Source organism: Sinohyriopsis cumingii, chromosome 16 (genome assembly GCF_028554795.1).
Source record: "Sinohyriopsis cumingii isolate HCF-2022 chromosome 16, ASM2855479v2, whole genome shotgun sequence".
Classification (NCBI taxonomy): Eukaryota; Metazoa; Mollusca; class Bivalvia; order Unionida; family Unionidae; genus Sinohyriopsis; species Sinohyriopsis cumingii.
The window spans coordinates 84,906,653-84,913,844 of NC_142976.1; positions in this window are offsets into that span (position 1 = coordinate 84,906,653).

The window sequence follows — 7,192 nt, forward strand, 5'->3', positions numbered from 1 at the left end:
AAAAAAAAGGAAAAAAAAAGGATAAAGTAAAAAAAAACTAACTCAATTAGAGAAACTCTAGGTAAGTTAGAGGCTTCAGTTTAGCGTTGATGACCTTATTTGTTTTAAGCAAATGACGTTTCAGCTAATGGTCTGTTTTCCCTCTCTGCTGCAAATGTAGAAATCTTGTTACAAACGTTGTATGGATTCTCCGTATAGTTACAATTGTTTCAAAGATCGAACAGCATGTTTACTCTCGGAGTGAATGTATATACTGATGTGTTTAACTATTAATATCACAAACAAATATTATATTATTACACGATCCGTTGAGCAATATTTTTAAAATATTAAATGACACAATGTCATATAATATGTTTTGTATGGCATGGAAATTATTCATGTGACAGTCATTACGTCTTTGGCTTTACGTGATGCCATCTTTAAGGCTTAAGCGTAATGCACATGAAATCGCATTTTGTAAAGCAAATTAAACTGAATTTCATTTTCTACACCATACAGTAAAGCAATTAATAGACATATCTTCGATGAAATCGGGTTTTATGAATCGACAAACCTATAATACTGACATCATCATCGCGACGGTCAATACGAGATTTACTGGTTAAATATGTATAGGTTATTAAATGAACATGGGTCGTATTAAGCGCGACCTTGCGAAGATATTCTACTCCACACAAAAAGGAGCCAAACATTTTTTTTATACAGTGATCCAATAACCACTTTATTATATACATAAAAGCTAGTATATTGTTCTGTTATGTTGCAGGAATAACACAATTTAAATAAAAGACTGAACAATTTACACGTCGTTCATTGTACAAATGAAACCCGAGCACTGTATAGCAGTGTACTTTTATTTTGTGCTATTGAAGGGTTGATTCTCTTTCAATAGTGGGCAGTACATAATATAACCTTTCAAACATCTCATTTTACTGAATGCGAGGATTACATTTGAACAGATGTTGATACAGTTTTTACTTCTTGTTATCAAGCAAATATGGTCTCCAAAAATCAAGATCTCCGATTTCATGTATCCATTTCGACACTGGTACTAATATTGATGTATAATTAGTACCGTGAGTCCTAAATACATTCATAGTATACAGTCACGAACTATTTGCATGAAATAAGAACTCTAACAATTAGACATTATACTCAAGTAAGAATTAACAATACATAAAGTCGTAGTATACAAAATGTAAACTGGTCCATAATAGTACCCCAAACCTCGATGCAATTCGCCCTGAATTGGGGTGCGATTAAAATAAATCACAAATTAAATGACAATGGACAACACTGAATAAATTTTAAAGTTTAAAACAAAGAAAATCATCGATCCACAAAAAAATACTGTCCCCAAATGATCAAAAGGGAGAATCCTCATAAATCTACATGTAAGAAATGCAATTTTGAAGAATACATAATCCATATCCATTAATTAGCAAATTTCACATACATCTTTCAAATCAGATTTCTTGCATACCTCTCCTCTACACGAATACTCCTCTGCAATTGGTTCAATTTTAAGCGAAGGATGGGGTCCCGATATCCATAGTGGCTACTCTATCAGCCCGAGTCCTATGATCTTTGACATCAAAATTCATTGTCCAGTTTTTCGGCCCCTCAATGTCGGAACGCTCACACAGTGAGGGATCTACCTTCCTACTTGTACTTCCTCTCAAACGGGAGACGTCCTATATCAGAGTATGCCAGGAGGTAAATATTGAACTCGCTCAAATGCATTTGCTGGTTTGGAGAACGACAAATACTCGTGTAATGTGTCTATGTGTGTGTGATTTGGATTTTTGACATTGCTTTAGCAATTTTCCAATCATATCGCTTCGATATCTGTAGTGTGGAAGTTTATAGTGATGTCGCGCAGTTGAGCATCATGCCGCAGACATGTAGCATCATGTCATAACCGGTCACATTATCCCGACATCCGGCCGACCAGTCTTAAAACAAATCTCGTAATGCTGGTCTCTAGCGAGGAAACTGTCAGTTCCATTTTTATAAGTCTTTGCTATGACTCAACGGGAGTTCGAACACGGACACTCCAACCGATTAGGCTACCGGAGCTGTCAATACTCGTGTAACAGAGCCTCGGTTTAAGATCCAACAGCCAGAGCTTTTGGGTTGCATGTGTCTTCAGGTAAATCATCTAGAGACCACTCCCCTTGGTTTGTAGCCTTGATATCATTTCTTATTGCGACCTTTCTTGTCAGTGCTCGTCTATGATATTTAAGCACATAAAACATATCAAATTCATCGATCGTGCTTCTCAGAAATGCGCAAAAGAGTTAAAGGTTTTGCCCCACTTTCCATCCGTCCTCGTCTCTATCCACTATTACAATTAGCCCGTGTGTGAGCTTTGTCTGTTGTTCACATTTAAATTTGACAGTACAAACGCAAGCATCCACGTGATTTAGTCATAATGGATAGTGTCTCGTCCGGATGGAAACGGCTACACAGAGGTCCAGTTGGCGCAAACACCGGCCTTTCATACTGCTCACTGTAGTCTGCAGTGATTGTGGAAATGACCAAAAATCCCGCAGAGGGTACTCAGAAAGGCAAGCATATGGTAACAGTCAATATACACACTGCATGAAGATTGTTTGTACTGACTTTTCCTGTCTGTCCGCGCTGTTTCGTATTTGTGCCCGTAACTGTCTGTGATTTTCCATTTCTGCCAGAAAATCTCAAACTCGGCCGCACTGATTATTTTATCCTCGATTCCTGCCGATAACAATTTACTGACTATTGAGATTGCTTTGTGTGGTCGCAAGTGATTCTGCTCGTGAATGTAGTTGTATCGAAATTAGTTTACTAGCACCACCAGAGAAACCAGTTTTTATCGATATAGTCCCGAAAACAGTATAGATTTGTGCAGCTACAATGGCTGATGTTGTCATGATTTCAGTCACACCAAGACCAACAGTTTCTCCTCAGCAAGACAGCAAACAGCATCTACGACCAAACACTCGCGTTTGCATTTAACGATCCGTGGGGTTCACTTGGTAATGTCATGTCGCATCTGTTCCGCGTCGATTTCTTTTTCCAAGTCGTCAAGACTGTCGGTCTGTCATTATACTTCTATCCATAATACAGTCAGATAATACAATTGTATGACAGGCAGACATTGTCCGGTTTCATCATCAAGCGCAGGCGCAATGCACAAACGCACTTCAAACAAACTACCCTTTTCTACTGGTACAATTGTCATACAGTTAACAAAACCTCTGCCTCTTGAATATTTACATTTTCTGCTATCTGCTTGTTTAGCAACCTTTTCTTCCGAAGACACACCGATTATGTCAGCACCTTTTACATCTAGCGATCGTCTTTGCCCCATAACGGTTACCCAAACAGGTGCATCTTTGTTCAATTTCGGTCGTCAAGGTTTTTGCTACTAGCCAAATAAATGTTAGCTTGACATAATTAATAGGGAATATAACTGGGGTGGATACATCGGTGAATGCCACCTCATCGTTGTAGAAACAATCACGGAAAGGTTTTGCACATGCTGTTGCAGTTAAAGCCAAAGGGGTTTCATGTATACGTTCAAGCTGGCCTCGATTTGGTAGTGTGTTATGTATATGTAATGTAATTATTTGTTTGTTAATTTTTTTAATTTTATTCCATTACATGTAATTGTTGTGTAATATTGTTTACTGGACTTGACTTTTTCGGAATTAAGTTAAGTTCTGTTTGACCTGACTTTTTTTCCGTTGATAAACACATAATAATTGAAACACTGAATATAGTTTATACCTTAATTCAGAACCAATGACAGTTTTGATAAACAACATTTTTATATTCTTTCTCAGAACAAGAAAGAATAAGTTAAGTCAAGGCCATACCTGCACGACGTGATAATTACCATGTAACACGCTTCTGTTCCTTCTGGAAAGATGAACTCTTGACCCACAACCGAGCATCTGTATTGTGTTTTCGTTGGTCAGTCAGGTAAATGATAATGCTGATATAGCAATTGTGAAAGATTTTATAACATCATTGTCTGGCCTGTCTGCTCGTGATATTACTAGAACATGACAAGATCAAGCCACAGCATATATTTTTTTCAACATTCCCATTCATTCTCGCTCACCGTCAGTTCCAGTTATGATAAACAAATATGATTCTGACTTGTGCACATTTAAAATATGACCTTTAGGTTTATCAAAACCAGTTTCGATAAGAGAAGTTTCCATTAACGACACGATCTTCTGCGACCGGGTTTTCGAAGACTTATGCCCGCGTGTATTCGACGACTCGTTCCTGATAATCAAACACTTCTTCCTTTTTATACGACATAAAGCGCCGTTTTCAAAGTCATTCCTGCTGAAGTTAGGAAAGCCCCTAACATTGGAACATTTTTTTTCAACTGCAGGAGCCACTGCTGCCAACAAGGATGGAATGGCTTCAAGAAATGAAATTGTTCCATCGGTCTTTTGCATTTGTGCCACCTCAGACTTGGTTCATTTAAAAATTACTGAGGTGTTTTTTGTGGTTTTTTTTCGTTTTAAGCTGAATGACTTGTATTTGGGCCAACTACAGTGGACGTTTCAACTTTATTTTGCCAGAGAAAGTTTTAGTGTGACGCCACAACTATTTTTGATAGCGTGTTTTATTTTCGCAATTTGATTTTTAGTTAATCAGACCCTCACATCGTGATAAGTCATTAATAATAAAATATAAAACATGTTTAATTAGGAATTTTCCTTAGATTCATCCAAGCTCTTAATCGACCACTAGCATCCTTCAACAACAGTGTCTTGTCGGAAAGTATCACATCAATGCATCGATAGCCACCACCAGCATCAACGTGATTCTGTAGCAAGTGACGTGTATAACACAGACATTCACAATGTCAATTTTTCTAATACAATTCTGTCATCTGCAGCAGTTGCACCACGCCAAATTGCACCGTTGGAGTTGTTCCTACGGGATAGTGTGACTTTGTGTTTGGCCCCCCAAAATAACGTTGCAAACATCTCCGCAAAACCCAAATATGTGACTGAGAGGAATTTCTTACGAAAATCGTTATTCGGCTCCACAAAGATGCCGTTGGCGTTGAACAAACCATAGAGTTTGTACATCTGCATCATTAACATGGTTGGTGTGTTTTAGGTCTCCTAACTGAGTATTGCTGAGAATCCGTATTATCAGATTTATCCTTTATAAACATGGTTGATGGACCTGATGTTCTCGTGTAATCATCGCTGTATCTGGCAAGCCCAATGCTCGTTGTGGCCACGTCAACGTTGTCCAAAAATAGATTCGATTTCCTGTCAATGGAATAACGTGCGCTGTTAAACAACGCTTTGTTGCCATTGTTAACCATTCTGCTTTAATAACTACCACTGATGGCATCACATGTTACATTGACTAGCGTTGTTGAGGTAATTCTCATAATATCAGGAGCGATATTATATTCCAAACGCAAGACTTGTTTATCATCTGAAATTAGGCCAGGTGAGCCTAAAATTAATCTCATGTGCGGCAGTGTAATACCAATCGCGTACGTCTGAGATTTAATGGCAATGACAGAACTAATTCTATGTCGTGCGCAAAAGAGGGAAGTTCAGTAATATGTCAGTTCGTGCCGGTGTCTGCTGAAATACAAATGAGTTATTTGGGGGCAAACCGCCAAATAGTTTGGATCATATATTAGGCCACTTGTAATACACTCGCAACAATGTACGTACAATCTCAGTTGTGCTTGTTTCTTCAGCGGTTACACCAGCATAAAAAGCCACACTGAAATTATGGTTTAGTAAATTGGATAATGATCATAGAGGTCATACTCTGGGATGCATTTACAACCAATTGTTGCATTGAAGAATAGATTTCTATCTCAATCGTTTGAGGATTCATCTCCGGATTGCATATATCATGAATATCTTCAACAAGTTCATGCATCAACTGACGATATGGACGTCTGTCCATAAGATGTTTAGTGAGCAACCGCTGACAAATCGATGTGGATTTATTAATGACTTTGAGTGTATTGCTGTCTGCACCAATTGATCACATACGTATTTCCAATCAGAACGCAAGGTTAGATCGAATTAAATTATAGAAGTCCTAGTAATGAAATGTTCTAATGAATTCAAATTCGAGTCCCGACGAAACATCCAGAATGGAATGCGATGGTGTATACTGTAATCAGTATTGTGCTGTTGTCTCTAAAGTTCTTTGTTGATTCACAAACACTAATATTCCCGTGTTTGAATTTCCGAATAACATTTAGAGAAATACCTTTCTCCCAGATTTCTGTATGAGCACTCACATATTTCCAGCAAAAAGAATTAATCTTTTAGAAATCCAAATAATTTGAATAAAAATGAAAATATAAATCCAAACTGGTCACAAACACACACTTTCCAGTGTAAACCCCAACCGAGAAAAATCTTTATAAACAAAGGTTATAAATCAAATTGAGACGCAAAACAGATTCCCGAATGAGGATCAGGTGACCACAGTCTAAAATTATTTAGAAGGTATCTACCAGTCTAATGGCACGTTGCACAGTACAGTCTCGATTGCACCACAACCATTCACACACCAAAAATGAATAAAAGAAGAAGTTGTTTACTTGATTCCCATTCAAGGCCAGGAACTAGGTCAAAATAGAAATAGTGTTTATATTATTAGGCGTCCACGAAAAGACGAAGGTTAAACTGAATTTTCTGGAAAATATCAAATTCCTAGTAAACAAAATTACATCAATTTGCCATGTAACTAAAATAAAAAGATTTTAAATCTTACAAACAATTAAATGAAATCAAATATAAATAAAATCAAATATTCATAACACTTCCCCCATAAAAAAGAAAGTTTTATATCATAAAGCTTTCTTTTTACCATAAATTAATTATACATGAGGTTAAAAAGAACTCTTATGATGTATATAAATTGTACGTGAAATAACACATTTCTATACACCAGAATGTGCATCTGCTATTCAATTATCTTTTCCATTGATGTGGCTGTGTCAATATAACATTCATGTAACAACGAAGTCCACCTTAGTAGTCATTCTTTTTTTAAAATCTTGCCGATGAAAGTAAGGTGGTTTGGTCATTAAACACAATAATCGAAGAAGTCGCTGAACTAATGTAAACTTTAAAATGTTTTAATACCATCATTAAAGCCTAACATTCCTTCTCGAGTGTTGAATAATATT